This window comes from Callorhinchus milii, unplaced genomic scaffold, assembly GCF_018977255.1.
Source record: "Callorhinchus milii isolate IMCB2004 unplaced genomic scaffold, IMCB_Cmil_1.0 Scaffold5, whole genome shotgun sequence".
NCBI classification, from domain to species: Eukaryota; Metazoa; Chordata; class Chondrichthyes; order Chimaeriformes; family Callorhinchidae; genus Callorhinchus; species Callorhinchus milii.
Genome location: NW_024704746.1, coordinates 67,521,309 through 67,540,616, shown reverse-complemented (window position 1 = coordinate 67,540,616; position 19,308 = coordinate 67,521,309). Strand labels below are relative to the sequence as shown.

At 50.4% G+C, this 19,308-nt stretch overlaps 1 protein-coding gene across 2 annotated transcripts in view; it reads left to right on the top strand.

The window, feature by feature from the left end:
* The first annotated feature begins 7,011 nt into the window (after window positions 1-7,011).
* The window catches only part of frmd4a (FERM domain containing 4A), an 88,735-nt gene continuing 76,438 nt past the window's right edge, over window positions 7,012-19,308 (top strand). For both annotated transcript variants that reach the window (XM_042335396.1, XM_042335397.1), the window contains exons 1-2: window positions 7,012-7,193; window positions 10,752-10,827. The gene's annotated coding sequence lies outside the window, so the exon portion shown is untranslated. The remainder of the gene's footprint in view (window positions 7,194-10,751; window positions 10,828-19,308) is intronic.

Genomic DNA, 19,308 nt, shown 5'->3' with positions numbered 1-19,308 from the left:
TCCAGGAGGGGGCTGGGGGGGGGGGGGGGATGGGGGGAGAGAGAGATTGGGGGAGAGGGGAGTGGGGATAGAGGGAGGGTCGAAGGAAACTTTCCTTTGTCGGAAAAATTCGGGAAAATCTCACCCTGGTTTGGAATCCGCGCTCAGACATTCTCGACGGCCCCCGGATTCCCGTCGCGAGAGCTTCCGAGCGACCACTGGCCGGGACCTTCCAGACGCTTCCGCGATGCCTTGGTGTTTTTTCCTCTTTTGCGAGCGGGAGATGAACAAAATAAGGCAACTTCGACCTTCACACGACTCCCCCCCCCCCCCCCCCACCCCTCACATCTTTCTCCCTCCCCTCGCTCCCTTGGGTCGGGGAGTGGGGGTGTGGGGAAGTCTGTAGGGCCAGAGGCTCTGACCTATGTGAGGGGGGGTCAGGCACCCACCCTCGCCTCTTGCCCATCACCTCGACGTGGCATCCCTGTTTGCTGACTCAAAAATTCCACTTAGTTTTAGCCTGAAGCCTTGCGACCCTACGCAAAGTCCCCCCCACACCACCCCATCGTAGTCTCTATCCTCCCCAACAAGTCTCAACATTTCTCCTGAGCTCCCCTTCACTCTTACATCTTCATTCCCTCCCAATCCACTGATTACCCAACCAGTGGAAATACAATCACGTATTCCTCCGCAGTTGCCTTTCAAACCCCCCCACCCCCCATTCTCCTCCCCCCCCCCCCCCCCCTCAAATCCATTCCTCCATACTTCTGGAGAACCAACCCACGAGAGAGAAACTCCATCTCTTCCCAGCGTTCCTGATCACTCTCCTTGCTGCAGCCTTCAGTTCGTCTCTCTTCCTTATTTTTCTGTTTTGTTCCTAAAATAGTTTTGTGGGAAATCTCTTCAAGCTCAGACTTCCGCTCAGGGAAGCGGGTATCAGCCTGGCTCAGGCTCACTCTCACCTCTGAGTCAGAAGGTTGTGGGTTCAACCCCCACCCCATCCCCCACCACCCCCCCCCCGCCCCCACGTGGGGGGACTTTGAGATCCGCATTGTCAGAGACGCCGTCCTTTAAGTGAGACGTTAGACCTCACGCTCCCCTCTGTTCCCTGTTCAAGTGGACGTTAAAGATCTTGTGGCGCTGTTGGGAAAAGAGAAGGGAGTTTCCCCTCCCCTCTCTCTCTCTCTCTCCCCAGTGTCCCGGCTGACAAACCCCCCCCCCCCACCCCCCCGATAAAATCATTCGCTCACATCGCAGCTGTCTATATGCGGGGACGTCGCTGTGTGCAAAATCGGCTGTCGCGCTCGTCCGCAAAACACACAGTCACTACACTTGACAGTAAAACCCAGTGAAGAGGTTTGAGATGTCCTCCCGACTCGAAAGGAGTGTCAGGCACGAGGGTTATTGTTATTATTCATATTATTATTGTTATTATGAACGAATTATCGCTTCCGAAGCGAGACTGAGTTGAAGAGATTCCCACAGTTCCTCATCACCTCGGAGTCGAGGGTCAAAAGGAGTCGCGGCTGAGCCTAGGTGGAATTTTGGGGCCTCGGCTCTACGCCCAAAAGGACCTCGGAGGCCGGGTTTAAGATCTGCCCCCCCTGATGAGCCAGTTTTTTTTTACTTTTATCCATAGGAAGGCTATTACTCCAGCAGGGTAGGCTCCAGTGTTATTGATAGTTTGAATGTTGCTCTTTCTGGTGTTGTTGTTGTTGTTACCGTCATTTTTTTTTTGACTCGAGCTTGTCTGGCCAACGACGGAGTGAGTGAGTGAGCGAGCGAGCGAGCGAGTGACGGGACAAGGAATGGAATGGAAATGAAACCGGGCCTCCAAAAGCCCAACGCACGCACAACGATTCCCCCAATCTATTCTGTCACCGCTCTCACTGGGCGCCATCGTGGGTACCTGCACCTCCCTTCACATACCCCATATGTATTTTTTTTTCTGTTTGTGGGGACACTGCAGTCACTGCGCAATTGACTGCCGGGTTTCGCCCACAAAATATACGCACTTCACAATTGACTTTGCAGCGTATCCCGTGAAGCGCTTTGAGACGTCGTCTCGGAGACGTGATAAGGCGCTGTATCGAATGCAAGGATTATTATTATTATTGTTGTGTGAACCCCCCCCCCCCCCATCACCGGTTTAATTTCATTCAGTCAGTCACAGGCATTTAGTGTTTTATATCGAAATTCCTCCCATTATTCAGCGAGTTACAGAATTGTCTGGATTTCATTTCATAGGTATTACAGAGCTGGGTTACAGCTCTCGGTTCTTCTCTGGGCAGAATTAGCTGATCTCAGCCGGGGGGTAGCAGATGGGGCTGCTATTTGCCTCAATGACAACCCCCCTCTCCCTCCTTTGAACACACACACACACACACCATGTCCCGATCTACAGCCCCTTTGCAAACACTTATCCGTTTCTCTTTTAAAGAGAAGGGAATGGTAGACGGAGGGAATGGGGGAAGAGTGAGAGAGAGCGAGAGAGAGAGAGAGGGAGGAAAATTGGGGGGAGAGATGGGAATGGTGGAGGGAGGGAGGGACAGAGTGAATACGATAAGGGGTCACGGGAGAAATGTAGGGGGAGTGAATGAGAGGAGAGGGAATGGGAGGTAACAGGAGAAAAAGAGGGAACGAGAGAGAGAATGAATGAATGAGAAAGGAAAGGGATGAGAGAGAGTAGAGAGAAGTGGGGCAGTGAAGAGAGGAACCCAACGAAAGTTGCACAAACATAACATGAGGCGTATCTGTGCAGAAATGGGATGTCCGCCTGGTGAAAGTCGGATGTTCCCAGGTTGCGCAGGGTTTGGCTGCCTGGCCCAGACGAGCACCATGTGCCTTAACGTTAGTGATTCGTGGCTTCGATCCTTCGTTCCAAGTGCGAGTTTGTGGGCGTCCTGTCAAACTAGTCACCGCCTCCCCCAATCCCTGTCCCCCATCCCTCGGCTCTTGCCAACCCCTCAGCCCCTAATGCTTCCTGGAAACTTACCAAAATGAGGCGTTTCGCCCACAAAGTACACAGTCGATTCACTTTACTGCGAAGCGCTTTGAGACTTCTCGAGGACGTGATTGGGGTCCGCAATCAAATGCAAGGACTATTACGATCCTTGGCATTCCGGAAGGTACAGCGGCTGTGTTCCTGGGGCCGTTGGAGGTCAGCGAGGTCTCCTCAGAGCCAAAGTTGGCCCCAAGGTGACGTGTTCGTAATCGAGCCACAGCCCTCTCTCTCTGTGCCGGTCTCTGGTCCAGTTCCTGTGCCAGACGGGTGCGTTCGCAGTGATGACCCCCACAGCAAAATGTAAACCTCTCACCCTGACGTTTCCGAGTACCTTTTTCCCGCTGTTTGTTCCCAGTTAATAACTTTAAAAAAACGTCGCCTCGAAACCTTCCCGACTGAAGATGTCCTGTGTGGGCGTGAGTGCGTGCGTGTGCGTGTGCGTGTGTGCGTGTGTGTGTCGTTCTTGCCTTCTGTTGATGGTTCATTTAGTATTTACATCCCGAAAGAGGTGAAAAACCAGTGAATTTTCTTTTTTTAAAAAAAAAATAAAAAAAAAACAACAACAGCTTTTTATTTCGCTCTCCTCCTCTCGCGGAGTTCGATGGATTTGTGTCGGGTTCGACAGGTGAAATCGGGAGTGTGTGTCGTGTAGAAATTTACCTGCGTGAGGGTTCAAACCCGCGCTCATCAGATACCCAGTGACCAACCGGTGATTATCCTGAGTCAGAAGGTTGGGGGTTCAAGCCCCCACTGTCGGGTCTTGGCCCCAATGAGGCGCTGGGTGGGTGGGGGGGGGGTTTGCATTGATGGAGACCCCGTCCTTCTGATGAGACGTTAAACCTCACTCCCCGTCTGCCTGTTCAGGTGGACGTTAAATGACCCAAACATGTCAGAGGCAGAGCCAAAGGGAGGTGTTTTCTACACTAGGTGGTGGTATTGTCACAAACATATATATATGTGTGTGTGTGTGCGTGTGGCGTCCTGTAGATCAGTGGTTAGAGCACTCGCCTCACAAGCGAGAGGACCCAGGTTCGATTCCTGGGTCAGAGCGAAACAAACCTTGGGCAAGTTACTCCACGCACACTCGCAGCAAGTAGCAACCCGGTTGTTAGTCGATCGGCGGATCGATCGAGACGGAAAAGGCCCACGTCCATCCAGTTAGCCTTCTACCATCCTGGCAGTCGCTTGCACGTGTCGTGTCCCCAAGCTGTGTTTTGGGAGGGGGCAAGGCCGAGGGATTGGGGGAAGAGGGTTCCAAAGTTTCGAAGCAGAAAGCGACAAAAGGAAAGAGAGAGAGAGACAGAAAGAGAGAAAGTTTTGCCCACAAGATACACAGTCACTCCACTCTACAGGGCATCCTGCGAAGCGCTTTGAGGCATCTCGCAGACGCAATACAGTGGAGTCCTGTAGCTCAGTGGTTAGACCACTCGCTTTGCAAGTGAGAGACCTGAGTTCAATTCCAGGCAGAGGGCGAGACCTCGGGCAAGTTTCCTTACTCCACACAGAGCCTAATAATAATCCCTCCAAAACAAAACAATAATAAATTGGTCATTTTCAATCTACGACTGTTTGTGGGACATTGCTGTGCGCAATTGGCTGCCGCGTTCGCCCACAAATATACAGTCAATTCACTTTACAGTCTATTCTGTGAAGCGCTTTGGGACGTCGAGAAGACGTGAAAAGCGCTATATCAAATGCAAGGATTATTATTATTATTATAAGTCGCTGCATTAAATGCGAGGGATGTCATTATTATTATACAGAGATATTGTTTCCTAAAGGAAATCTTATCTAATTTCTCCTTGAAAAAAAAATCGCCACTTTCCGCTTCCACTGCCTGTCTCCCTGGGGGAGCCTCTTCCATCCGTGGACGACTCTCTTCGCTGACTGAATCTGTGCAGATTTAATCCCCTGCCCTGCGCTCGCTGTTTGCCAGTAGGAGATTGCTGTCTGAGCGCGGAGGTGAGGGCGCTGAGAGTGAAAGGTTAACCTTAGAACTCGTCCTTCTATTCCCATTAGCTCTCCTTCACATCACCTGCACTTCACCATTCTCTGTCTCTCTCTCTCTCTCTCTCTCTTGTGTGATTAAATGTCAGTCAGACCACACCGGCTCTGGAAGGAATAAAAGGCAGCGTACCGAGAGAGAGGAAAAGAGAGAGAGAAAGTGAGAGAGAAGGGGAAAAGAGACAGAAACCAAGCGAGGTACAGAGAGCGAGAGAACGAGACCGAAAGCAAAAGAGAAAGAGCGTTTAAAAAAACTGGGGAAAGAAAGAATAATGATAATAATAATAATAATAATAATTGCTCGACGGACAATCCTCAGCTGTTTGTGAGGATCCCTGCTGCGCGCAATCGTCTGCCGGGTTTCGCCCACGAACGGCACAGTCACCGCACTTCACAGTAAATCCTGCGAAGCGCTTTTGAGACGCGACAAGGCGCCGGATCAAAATGCAAGAATTATTATGATTATTATTATTATTGCAAGAGAAAGAAAATGTTATTCCCGGGTCAGGGCGAAACCTTGGGCGAGTTTCCTTACTCCACACGGCTCGGTTTACCAGCAGTACGTAAGAACCCGGTTGTTAGTCGATTGGCGGATCGCTTTCTGGGGGTAATGATCCCTTCCCCACCAAGAAAAACATTGGTCACTCGATCCGCGGCTGTTTGTGGGAGGGACGCTGCCGTGCGCAATCGGCTGCCGCGTTTCGCCCACAAACTACACGGCCGATCCGCTTCACGGCACATCCTGTGAAGCGCTTGGGGACGTCTCGACGACGCGTTGCTGCGATTGCTGATGAAGCGCTGATGAGATCCTCTCGTTTGCGCTAACCGTTATATAATAATAATAATAATATTATTAATAATAATACCCGTAGTGACTGTGCGAGGCCAAAGATACCCAGACTTATTGTATTTATTATATTATTATATGGGCAATAAGTTATTGCATCGGTCCAAATAATTATTTATTGGAGGACTAATGGATTATTGCAGAGCCAATAAGTTGTTGTGTAGATTTATTGCATGGATGATAAATTATTGCACGGGCAATAGATTGCTTGGCCAAAGGTTTATTGCCTAGGTATATTACATGGGCAGTAGATTATTGCTGAGCCAAAGATTTATTTGTTGCCTAGATGGCTAATAAATTATTGCAAGGTAATAGATGGTCAAATATAGAATACTGAATGGGAAAAAGATTTATTGCATGGGTAGTAGGTTATTTGCAGAGCCAAAGATGTATTGCCTGGATTTATTGCATGTGTAGCACGTTATTGCATGGGTAATAGATTATTGCACGAAAAACAATTTATTGCCTGGATGACTGAGTACACGGAAAATTATTAATTGCATGAGCAATGCATTATTGCGCAGCCAAAGATTGATTGCATGGGTGACAGAGTATTGCACGGGGAACGATTTTACTGCAAGGGTAAGAGATTATTGCGTGGACCAAAGATTTATTGCACGGGTTATAGAGTATTGAACGGCAAAAGATGCATTGCAGGAGTAACCGAGTGGGGCACAGCCAAATATTTATTGGATTGGTAATAGAGTATTGCACGACTGAAGATTTACTGCAAGGGGTAACCGGGCATTGCGGGGACCGGAGATGGATCGCATCGGCCGCGGACTATTGCATTTATTGCGCGATTCACTCGATTGCGGGAGGGACGCGAGAGCATTGCGGGGACCGGAGACGCATCGCACCGGCCGCGGAGTGTTGCGCTTACTGCGCGATTCACTCGATTGCAGGAGGGACGGGAGAGCATTGCGGGGACCAGAGACGCATCGCACCGGCCGCGGAGTGTTGCGCTTACTGCGCGATTCACTCCATTGCAGGAGGGACGCGAGAGCATTGCATGGACCAGAGATGCATCGCATTGCATTGTGTTGCATTGGTCTGGAGCTGCAGGTGATTGACAGCTGCGCAGCCGCACTCAAGGCTGATGAGCCAGTCTGCAAACTGCAGCTCACAGCAAAGCTCCTTCCCCCCCCACCCCCACAGCAATCACAGCAACACAGGGGGGAAAGAAGGGAAGGTGAAAATAAAGTGATTGCAACACCCGGAGGGATTTGCATTAATGCAACACAGGCTGTAGGGGGAGGAGGAGGAGGAGGTGGTGGTGATGATGGTGGTGGTGATGGGGGGGGAGTGCAAAAGAAAAAACGCACACCTTCCAAAATGAGGATTTTCCTGCAAAATAAGGTAAGAATTTTTAATGTCACTGCGTTTTTAATTTTTAAAAAAAATAGGTGTGTGTGTGTGTATACATATATATATATATATGCAAATAAAATTGCACAGGAAAGAGGGGAGAGGAGAGGATTTATTGCAGCCTTTTTATTTAGCATCACAATCTCTTATCATATGTGCATATAAGTTGAATGCATATCAGGATAAAGATAGAGGGAGAAAGATTGATAGGGTAGAGGTTGATAGAGATAAGATGGTAATAATCCTTCCATTTCCTGGAGCACCTTATCACCTGGTGATTATATATTTATTGATATGTGTGTGTATATATATATATTATGCATTTTATTGTTATTTATTGATCTTAAAACAGCAACAGGATCAATAAATGTCAGTAACAATGCAAATTGCAATTGGTGCATTTAAGGCAGCAGAGGAGTGGCAGTAGTCCTGTCTGCCTTACCTATTGCCTGTTACAGGTGCCCTTGTGTGAGTATATATGTGTGTGTGTGAGAGTGTATTTGTGAGTATGTATGTGTGTGAGTGTATGTATGTATTTGTATATGTGTGTGTGTATGTATGTGTATATATGTGAGTGTTTATGTGTGTGTGTGTGTGTATATGTGTGTGTATGTCTGAGTGAGTGTGCATGTGTGTGTGTGCGCGCGTACGTGTGTGTGTGAGTGTGTATACGTGTGTGAGCGTGTGTATGTGTATGCATGTTTATATATGTTTGAGTGCGTACGTGTGTGAGTGTGTATATACGTGTTGAGTGCGTTTATGTGTATGTATGTGTATATGTGTGTGAGTGTGTGAGTGTGTGTGTGTGTATTGGGCAGTTATGGTGCAATGCAGTCCTTTTAACACACACGGAGAGAGGGGGTGATCTGTCTGGAGTTTGAATGCATTTTATTCTGTGCATTTGCAGGTTCCCGTATCTTTCTGTCCACCCCTCTCTCTCTCTCTCTCTCTCTCCTCCTCCTCCTCTGACCATCAGTAAGGTCACCGTCAATGACTTTCCTTGTGGTTGTCTGATTGGGAATTTTTTTTGGACGCAATCCAATCAAAAAAAAAAATCTCTGATGGACGTGGGTGCGTAAAATTCCACGTGCTAGTTCCACTTTATTCCCCCGACACGGTTCGCAATGTTTAAGGGGTTGGAAATAATACTGTATTATTATAATAACAATAGTAATTAATAATAGTAATAATCCTTGAATTTGACACGGCGCCTCATCGCGTCTTCGAGACGTCTCAAAGCGCTTCACGGGTTACGCTGAAAAGTGTGGTGACCGGATATTAATAATAATTTGGCTGCTCAATCCACGACTGATATTATTATTATTATTATTGGCAAGTGGCGGCTGAGGTGGGGGGGTGTGGGGAGGAAGTTTATTTTAATTTATAATGCTTCCGTTCGATTGACCTGATAAGATGTTAAACCAAAGTCCCATCTGCCTGTTCAGCTTATAGCACACTTCGGTGTCTCAGTAATGTCTTGTTTTCTTGTGGGTCAGCCTGGCTCAGTGGGTAGCTCTCTCTCTCTCTCTCTCTCTCTCGACAGTATGTCCTGTGAAGCGCTTCGAGACGCCTCGACGGCATGACAAAGCACTGTATCAAATGTAAGGATTCTTTCTCTCTCAGCCTCTCTCCTCTAATTTAATTAAGGTTTCTCAGACGCAGCGTGTGCAAAGACAAAAATACACCTCATTTCTTGCGAGTTATTGATTGGGACGTGCACAGAGAGAGAGAGAGAGAGAGAGCGCGAGAGAGAGAGAGAGAGAGAGAGAGAGAGACAGATGTCTGCCTTGCTGACGCTCAGTCACACGAGAGAAAAAGATTTCCATCGTCAAATGAATTTGTTTGATTGCATTTTAATGCCCATCGGTCTTGAAGCATAGCTGTCGCCCGGCGATGTTTCCAGTCAATCTGTGTCTATAGTCAGAGCCGCTACGCTGCCCCACGGAGATCGATCGAAGCAGTAAAGGGAATTAATTGCACTGATCGACCCGCAAGTGGTTATGTTTGCGAATCTCTTACCTCGCCTTCGAGACGTCTCAAAGCGCTTCACAGGATATACAGTAAAGTGGCGTGACTGTGCATGTTGTGGGCAAAACTAACCCTAATCCCACCCACGCATGGAAATCCCAGAGAATGGAATGGAACGCGCTCTCTCTCTCTCTCTCGCTCTCTCTCTCTGTTTACCTAATTCCAGAGAGTATCAGGCGCAGGTTGGCACGAGCCAAGGCTTGTCGGGGGGGGTGGGGGGAGAGCCCAGAGCGTACGTTGGGAGTAACTGCTGGAGTCTAACCAGCTAAACCCACATTGTCGGCCAGGACACCGGGAGAGACAGAGAGAGAGAAACTCCTTTACTTTTCGAACGGCGCCGCGAGATCTTTAACGTCCACCTGAACAGGCGCAGACGGGGAGTGAGGTTTAACGTCTCATCCGAAGGACGGAGTCTCCGACAATGAACCATACCCCCCCCCAACCCACCCCCAGCGCTGCACTGGAGCATCAGCTTAGACTGTGTGATTCCAAGCCCTGACAGCGGGGGCTTGAACCCACAACCTTCTGACTCAGATATGAGAGAGAGAGAGAGAGAGCGAGACCGACTGAGCCAGGCTGACACACAATTATTTAGTGTAATGATTGTTGTTATTAAAGCGGAGAGGTGTTTTATTGCGGCTTGGCGGATCCAGTCTCTCGGCGGACGGTGGGTGTCTCTTTACGGTGTTGGAATGGGAGCTGACAGCCCAGGAAATGCGGTCGGGAGTTGGGGGGCGGGGGGGGGGGGGGGGGCAGGTGATGTGCACGTTTCACAGCAAAGTGCACAGAGGTTTTGTTCCCAATCACAGCATTCATTACCTTGGTGCTGAACCGGCTAACGCTGACCGTACAGTACGGCGTGTTAATTGAGAGGCAGAGAGAGAGAGAGAGAGAGAGAGAGAGCGCTTGGGATGGGTTGGCTATCTATCAGCCTGGATAATAATAGTAATTATCATCATCATATATTTGAAGATCTCTCTCTCTCTCTCTCTCTGTCGAGTCTGTATAGGTGTGTGTGAGTGTGTGTCACAGTCTGTCTTAGTCTTTCTCTGACCATTCTCTCTCTCTCTCTCTCTCTCTCGCTCTCTCTTTCTCTCCGACCACCGTCTTTCGGATGAGATGTTAAACCGTCAGGTGGACGTTAAAGATCCAGGGCGCTGTTCGAAAAGAGAAGGGAGTTTTTCTCTCTCTCTCTCTCCTGGTGTCCTGGCTGACATTCCCACAAATAAAATCGGTCACTCACTCCATGGCTGTGCGTAGGACGTTGCTGTGTGTAACTGGCTGCCCCGTTTGCCTACACACACTTACTAAACTTTGCAGTAAATCCTGTGAAGCGCCTTGAGACGTCCCCACGACCTGATGAGGGGCTACATACAACAACAAGATTCCATTTATTAATGCAAAATTACACGTGTGTATCACCTTTCACGTCGTTTCACATATCAAATGCAAGGATTATTATGATTATTATTACCTCCGCCGCACTCTGCCTCTTCCTCTCTGACTCTCTCTGTCTCTCAGGTTTGTCCCCCGGATGGAGTTGCTGCACAGGGAGAGAGCTAAGGATGCCAGTCAGCAGTGAGCGGACTTTGTAACTGTAAGTAAACCGAGCTTTGTCGCTTGTGGGACTTGTAAGAGCAATCCATTAATTTATATCATTCATCACTGTGTGTGTGCCGTCTAGGCCTGTAGCTCAGTGCTCGAGGGGGCCTTCGATTCCCGGGCGAAATCTTAGTCAAGTTTCCTTACTCCGCACGCCTCTGTTTACCGGCAGTCAGTATGAAGTCGAATGGCGGATCGCTTTCCGGGGGTAATAATCCCTTCAAAAACAGTTGTTCACTCAGTCCACGACTGTTTGTGGGACACTGCAGTGCGCCTTTCGCTGTGTACAAAATGCCCAGTCACTCCACTTTCCAGTATATTCTGTGAAGCACTTCGAAACGCCTCGATGACTGACCGAGGCGAGAGTGCTACCAACAGGCTGACACACACACACACACATACACACACACTTTGAGACGTTTTGATGTGATCAGTATTATATCAAACCCAGGGATATTTTTATTGCAGTCCGGATAATAATAATAATCCTTGCATTTGATTTCGCGCTTTGTCACGTCTTCGAGACGTCTCAAAGCTCTTCATAGAATGTACTGTAAAGTGTAGTGACTGTGTATTTTATGGGCGAGACGTAGCAGCCAATTGCGCACAGCAGCGTCCCCACAAACAGCCGTGGAGTGGGTGACCATTTTTTTTGTTTTACACACACTACACACACCATAAAAAACACTTACACACACCACGCGCGCATACACAACACACACACACACACCCCCCACGCACACTACCACACACACACGGGCAATCAAGTTCCTCAGCCTGTCTCTTGTAATATCTGGCGAGCCTTCAAATATATTTGATGTGACTGGAGCGACAATAATCGCCCGGATTAGGGTGGAATTACACTTAAGATTGGTAGAAGAGGAGGAGTAAGTTTAATGAGGGACACAGAGATAGACTTGTGTAATAGTATTAGGAGATATGGAGATAAGGGCTTGGGTTAGGGTATTAGGTGAATTGGAGGGCTGGAGAGGAAGGATAATAAGAGCTGTGGCGAAAGGATCTTCGGGAATGACATTAAGGGATTTACAAAGAATGTACAGCACGGAAACCGGTCACTCGGCCCAACCAGACTGTGCCTGTCTTTATACTCCACGTGATTCTTCACCCATACCCCACTCCCTCCCACGCCCTTCTATTCCCCTCTCCCTCCTGTGAAGCTGCAGCTTCCTCTCGAATCGTTCAGTAATAATCCTCGCATCCGACACAGCGTCTCGTCACGTCGTCGAGACGTCTCAAAGCGCTTCACAGGAGGCTGCACTGCGAAGTGGGGTGACTATATTTTGTGGGCGAAACTTGGCAGCCAATTGCGCACAGGGGCGTCCCCACAAACAGCTATAGGGACCCAGTTATTAGTCAATCGCTTTCCAGGGGGTAATAATCCCTTGTGGGTCACTCAATCCACGGCTGTTTGTGGGGGACACCGCTGTGCGCAATTGGCTGCTGCGTTTCGCCCACAAAATCCACAGTCAATTCACTTCACAGTGTATCCTGTGAAGCGTTTTGAGACGTCTCGAAGGCGCGATGAGGCGCTGTGTGAAATGCGACGATTGTTATTATTAATAATAATAAAAGGCATCAGCTCATTGAAGCAGCTTCAGTATTCTGCCGCCGGGTTAGTATTTTAGTGGAGTTTACTGGTGGCACTGGGTCTCTGGGTAACCAGTGTAAACATTTACACAGTCTGTCTCGACCCTGTGGTTAAAAAAAATTGCCACAGCCAACAGTTGTCTCTGGGTGTTGAGAATCCAGTCAATTTACTGTATTAGGGAGTGATTTATTTCTACACTGCTCTCCTTGCACACGTGCGCAACTCTCTCTCACTCTCTCGCTTTGCATCTCTCTCTTTGTAGATGTCTCTCTCCCTCTCTCTCTCTCTCTCCGTCTGTCTGTGTAGGTCTCTGTATTTGCGTCTCTGTGTGAGCGCCTCTCTGTCTCTCTGTGTAGGTCTCTGTCTCTCCCCTCTCACTCTCTCTGTGCATCTCTTTATGTAGATGTCTGTCACACTCTCTCTGTCTCTCTCCTCTCTGTAGAGAGCTATGTAGATGTCTGTCTCTCTCTCCTCTCTCTGTGCATCTCTCTATGTAGATGTCTGTCTCTCTCTCTCTTTCTCTCCCTCTGTCTTTCTGATTTTAAAGTGTGACCCATTCCCTGTAATTAGTTGAGTGTGTGTTGACCCTGAGGCAGTGACACAGAATAGTCTGCGCTGATGTGTTGAATGCCTTTTGTCTGCCGAGTTCATCTCTCTTGGTGTAGAGAGTGTGATTGTTGGTCCCTAAGTGTGTTTGCAGTCAATGTGTGTCTGTCCCTTGGGGGTGGCGGTGTGCGGGGGGTGGGGGGGGGTTTGGCGGAGGAGGAGGGGGGGATTTGGGGGGTGTCTCTGCTTAATAGTCCATTTGGGGGAAGCGGAGGAGGAGAGGGGAGAAGGGAGCGAGTGATTGAGAAAGAGGAGAGCGTTTGATAACATGAAAGGTAATGGGGTGCAGCGGTGGGGGTGATGGGGGGGGGGTGGGGACTTATTACCCTGAACCAATTCACGTGTGAAGTGGGGATTAAGGTAATTACAATCCAGTGAATTATCAGCCTCTCAGCTGCTTTACCGCTTTGCGCCTGGTTCCAGCGATGTAGTGAGAGAGAGAGAGGGGGAGGGAAAGGGAGGGAGGGTGAGAGAGTGATGGAGAGCGATGGAGAGGGGCTGAGGCACGTGGCACAGGGCGTCTTGCTGTCTCGCGGCGACGCCGGAGTGTGGTTTGGTTAGAGCACTCGCCTCGCAAGCGAGAGGAGCCGGGTTCGATTCCCCGGGTCAGGGTGAAACCTTTTCCGTACTCCACACACCAGGTTACCAGCATTAAGTAGGAACCCGGTTGTTAGGCGATTGGCGGATGGCTTTCCGGGGGGTAAAATAATCCCTTCCCAAAAAAATTAATAAATTTGGGTACTCAATCCCACGGCTGTTGGTTGGGACGCTGCTGTGCGCAATTGGCTGCCGTGTTTCACTCCCCCCCCCCACCCAAAAAAAACACGCGGTCACTCCACTGTATCCTATGAGGTCTCGGTGACGTGATGAGGCGCCTTATCAATTGCGAGGATTATTATTATTTTCTCGATGGGCTTGCGACTTGCTGTTTGCTATCTCCCGAATCGCCTCAATTTATTTCCCCCCCCCCCAAAAAAAAATACCAATGATCTTTCATATCGAATTAAGCTTATTTTTCCCTCTCCTCTTCCCTCCCTCCCTCCCTCCCTCCCTCCCTCTGCCTTTCTTTGTGTTATTGCTTTCCTTTTTTTTTTGGGGGGGGGGAGATCAGTTTGACTGGAGGCAGTAATTAAGCATTGTTCCCTTTGGCTTCTCTCTCTCTTTCTCTCTCTCTTTCTCTCGCTCTCGCTCTGCCTCTCTCCCTCTCTCCCTCTGTTGTCTCTGTTGCCTATTTTAGGTGTGTGGATGCTCAGCCCTCAGCCCCCCCCCCCCCCACACCCCCCGTCCATCCCCTCCCCTCCCCTCCCACCCCCCACCCCAAAAAAAACGCACGGAGAGACCCGAGACTTGCTTAATGTGAGGGCGTTTGCTTTCAACTGGGGGAGGAGAGGAGCAGTGCCGAGCATGGCAATGCAGTGTGATTCTGAACCTGCTTTCAGCTTACTGACGGTAAATAATTCACGTTTATTTCTTTTCTATCGCTGTTGCATTCTCCCCTACCCCTCCCTCCCTCCTCTCCACCCCACCCCACTCCTCTCCCCCCCCCCCCCCCCACCACCACCACCACCTCCCCTCCCACTCCCCATCCTCCCTCCCACTGCCCACCCCCCCCCCTCCCCGGAGAAACAAAATTACCCGTTGAATAACATGTCACGTTCCATTTCATGCAGCGATGCATTGAAATTGCAGTGCGCGCGCGTGTGCGCTTTTGCGCGTGCGTTCGCGTGTGCGTGGGCGCGCGCGCGGGCTCGTGTGCGCGCGTCTGTATTGTGTCGATGTGGTGCGGTGTGCGTATACTCTTAGTGAGAGATGGTCGTGCGGAGAGCATTAGGTTAAGGTCCAGGTCTATGTGGGGAGAGGGAGTATCGGTGGGTGATGGAGGGTGCGGGTGGTGGTGGCGGGGGTGGGGGGGGCTCGCTTTGTGCCTTGCAGCCAAAGAAGATGTCATCTGATCTCAGAGGGGAATAAAGATGCTCGCGTCCTTGACAGGAATGGGCTCATTAACCAGGGCCTTGCCGTACAGTCTCTCTCTCTCTCTCCTCCCTGTTACACACGTATATTGGTGAACGGCAGCTGTTCTCAGCCTTCGATGGTTGTCGCAACGTGTTGTTGTGGATGGTCTGTCGTTTCGTTTTACGCGTAAGAAGTCGCTCTCGTCTCCCCTCGTCTACTTTGGAGCCCTGCCACCCTGGGCCACTCTCCCTCCAGCCCTCCACCTCGTCCCCTTCCTTCGTTCCCTCCCTCCCTTCCTCCCTCCCCATCTTCAGGGGTCGTGGCTGAAGAGCTTTTCTTTGATCGTGACTAACTGGGCCGCTATACCTCTTGAGGAGCGCTGTGTTGTTCTCACCAAACATGACCTTGTCACCAGCGCAGACACGATGGGGGGAGAGAGAGAGACAGAGAGAGAAAACGCAGGGGATTGGGGTTAGAGTCGAGCGCTCCAGTGGGGTCGCGAGCCCCAGCACAGACGCGATGGGCCGAATGGCCTCTTTTTGTGCTGTCATTTCTGCTGTGTGGTTCTCCGTGTGGAAATATCTGGAATGAAGCCCAGGTGTGATACCAGCATTGAGTGAGGTGTTGTGTGGGGTGGGGGGGGGAGGAGGGGGAGGAGTGGGGGGGGTAGGGTGTGTGGGTATCACGGACAGACAGAGAGAAAGTTGAATCAATCATCCCTTTGTGTTTCGTGAAAGGATTTGTTATTTAATGCTCTCGAGGATGAGACGTCTTTTTTTTTAAAAAAAAGCGTGTGAGATCGACAAGGAGTTAGAATTTTCTGTTCATTGTTAATCTTTTATTCGGGGGAACAATGTGTTTTATTGTACCCGCGGTGACAGGACAGGACAGGACAGGGCACCAGGATGATATCATGTCAGCCTGGCTCAAGTCAGCCCCTCTCGCCCTCCAATAATAATATTGATAATAATAATCCTTGCGATTGATTGTGGCGTCTTTCACGCCAGGAGGAACGTCCTCCCTCACAGGGGGACGTCCGGTCACTCGCTCCGCCACCGCTCGTGGGGACGCCGCTGGGCGCAATCGGCCGCCGCGTTTCGCCTGCAAGACACGCAGTCGCTCCACTTCGCAGCGTATCCTGCCAAGCGCTTTGAGACGTCTCGAAGGCGTGATAAGGTGGCGGGTCAGGCGCCAGCACTATTATTATTATTATCATTATTATCGCAAAGTGCTTCACACCATCTACTATAAAGTGCGGTGACTGTGTATTTTTATGGGTGAACACCGCAGCCAATTTGCGCACAGCAGCGTAATACAAACCGTCATGGTGTGTGGGGGGGGGGGGATTGTCGGCCAGGACACGGGGGGTGGGGGGGGGAGAGAGAGAAACTCCCTTTTCTTTTTGAACAGCGCCGCGGGATCTTTAACATCCACCCGAACAGGCGAAGACGGACATATCTAAATAATTTGATCACTCGATGCACGGCCGCTTGTGGGGACGTCGCTGGGCGCAATTGGCTGCCCCGCGTTTCGCCCGCAAAACACACAGTCACTACACTTTGCAATGTATGCCGTGAAGCGCTGTGAGACGGCTCGACAACGTGACCAGGCGCTGTGTCAGATGCCAGGATTATTATTATCATTATTATCATAGCGGTCGGTGGCTTTTCTCTGCAGTCTCCCTCCCGCTGACTCTTGCGCCGGGGAGTTTTTACCTGTAAGATACGCCTTCGCTCCTTTGTGTAACTTAACCTGAAGCTCACGTCATTCTCCCTCAGGGCTCCTGCTGTCAACGTGACAGACCTTTAACTGTACTTGTGCCGTTATGTCTGTGTGTGCGTGAATGCGTGTGTGTGTGTGTGAGAGAGAGAGAGTGAGTGAGTGTGTGTGTGGGGGGTGGGGGCCATGAATCCTCCCCCACTCAGCTCCCGTTAACCCCGCAAGCCAAAGCCCTAGTCGGACAATAATAATAATAATAATAATAATCCTTGCACTTGACAAGGGGGTGGGCTTGGGTGGGGGGGTTGGCGAGAGGGAGTTGCGACGGGCGTGAGTGAAAGGATATATAAAAGGCTTTGTCAATCACGTTGGGATTTTCATGGGGAGTTGGTTAACATGGCAGCAGGACTGGCGTCAGCGTGTTAAGAGAGAGAGAGGGATGCACGGCTGACTGCATTCACCAGCGTTTCCCTGGAAACACCAGAGACAGAAACTCTCACAGAGGGTGTAGTGGGGGGGGGGTGGGGGTGAGGTGAGGGGTGGTGGAGGTGGGCAAACATTTGCATAATCTGAGCTGTGTGTGTTTTGTGTATTTTGCCATTTGCATTTCTGATGCTGTTGAAAATAATAATAATACTAATAACAATAATCCTTGCATTTGACAGAGCGCCCTATCGGGTCGTCGAGACGTCTCGTAGCGCTTCGCAGGATACACTGTGACTTTTGTCTCCGTGCAACGCTTATCCATTTTGGGACCCTTCCGGCTGTGACGGGGGGGGGGGAGGAATGGGTGGGGTGGGCGACGGGGGGAGAAATCTGGTCAGCCAACTTCCTGACCCATCACCGTGCTTAAGAGTCTCTGAACCAGACTGAGACGTCCATACGTGCCGGACACGCTCACGTGTGTAAATTTCCCCGTGTCTCCTCTGGACGCGTCCAGCTTACCTAATTCCGGAGAGTATTGGGTGGGGTGGGGGGGGGGGGAGAGCCGAGAGTGTGCTATTGGGGTAACTGTTTCGCCCACAGAATACACGGTCACTGCGCTTCACAGTATATTCCGTGAAGCGCCTTGAAATGCCTCGAAGGCGTGATGAGGCGCCGTATCAAATGCAAGGATTATTATTATTATAGTATTATTATTATTATTTGCCAGATTTCCGAATCTCGGCTCTTCACAATCCACAGCCTCTCGTTTCATTCGCGGAGGGAATTAAAGATCTGTATTGACTTTTCCAGGTCAGTGAGCGGTGCTGTGGGTGAGAGCGTTTTGTTCCGTCAGAGTCAGGGAGGCTGACTTCGCCCTCTATCACTGTGCTGTTTAATTACTTGGCGTGGGGAGGGAGGAGAGGGTTGGGGGGTGGGGGGGGGGGCATAAGCGAGGGAGAGGGGGAGGCACAACGACAATTTGCATTTATATAGCGCCCCTCTCGCAGGGTGGCGGGGGGGAGGAGGGGGAAAGAGGGCAAGTGAAGAGGGGGGTGAGGTAGCGGGAAATTAGAGGAGGAGAGGGGAAAGGGGCTCTCTCTCTCTCTCTCCCCCCCCCCCCCACCCAGAGCTTCGCTGGAGCGTCAGCCTGGACTGTGAGTTCAGTCCCCCTCCCCCCACGATAAAACTCTTGGTTCTAATCCAATCTCTCTACTCTCTCTCTCTTAAATTCGCCCCCACACACAGCGAGTGGAGCTCTCTACACTAATCCTCTGCGCAAATTGGCTGCCACATTTCACCCCCACAAGATACACAGTCATTTCACCCTCCACATTATAATAATAACAATAATAATAACGATAATAATCCTTGGATTTGGTATTGGTGAGATTGTTAGTGACAGAGCCGGGCTGACCCACAAAGATTTGGTCCACTCTGACATGGGAGTCCTGTGGTGCATCGGTCAGAGCGCTCGCCTCGCAAGCGAGGGGACCAAAAAGTGGTCACTCAATCCACGACCGTCTGTGGGGACCCTCACCCTAACCCTAAGCTGCTGTGCGCAATTGACTGCCGCGTTTCGCCCACAAAACCCACTGTCAATTCACTCTGCGGTCTGTCCCGCGAAGTGCTTTTGAGGCGTCTCGAGGACGTGATCAGGCGCCGCATCAAGTGCAAGGATTATTATTATTATTATTATAATTATTGCTGCTTAAATAGAAGAAATCTACGCCCGAGTGGGAATTTCTCCCGGGGGGGGGGGGGGGTGGTTGTAAGGAGATAATAGGGGTGTCCAGGTTATTCTCTCCCCTCCCTTCTACCCCCCCCCCCCCCAACTCTCTCCGACACGTGCCCTCAGCCAGTCTCTCTGCCTTCGTTGGCTCTGTAGCTGTCGTGAATATTAAACGGAGGCAGCGGGAGATGTGGGCTGCCCTCCAGTGACCTGCCTTTAACCCATTAGCTTCACCGTGCGTTCTCGCTCTGTAAATCATAAGTCCTCATCCAAGCCCTATGCGCCAGTTCCTTAAAAACGCCGCTCGAGGTTTTACGGGGACGCGCAGCCACTGCGCATGTCTTGCGGGCAAAACCGCGGCAGCCAATTGCGCACAGCGGCGTTCCCGCAAACAGTCGGGGATTGAGTGACCAAACTGTTATTTTTTTGAAGGG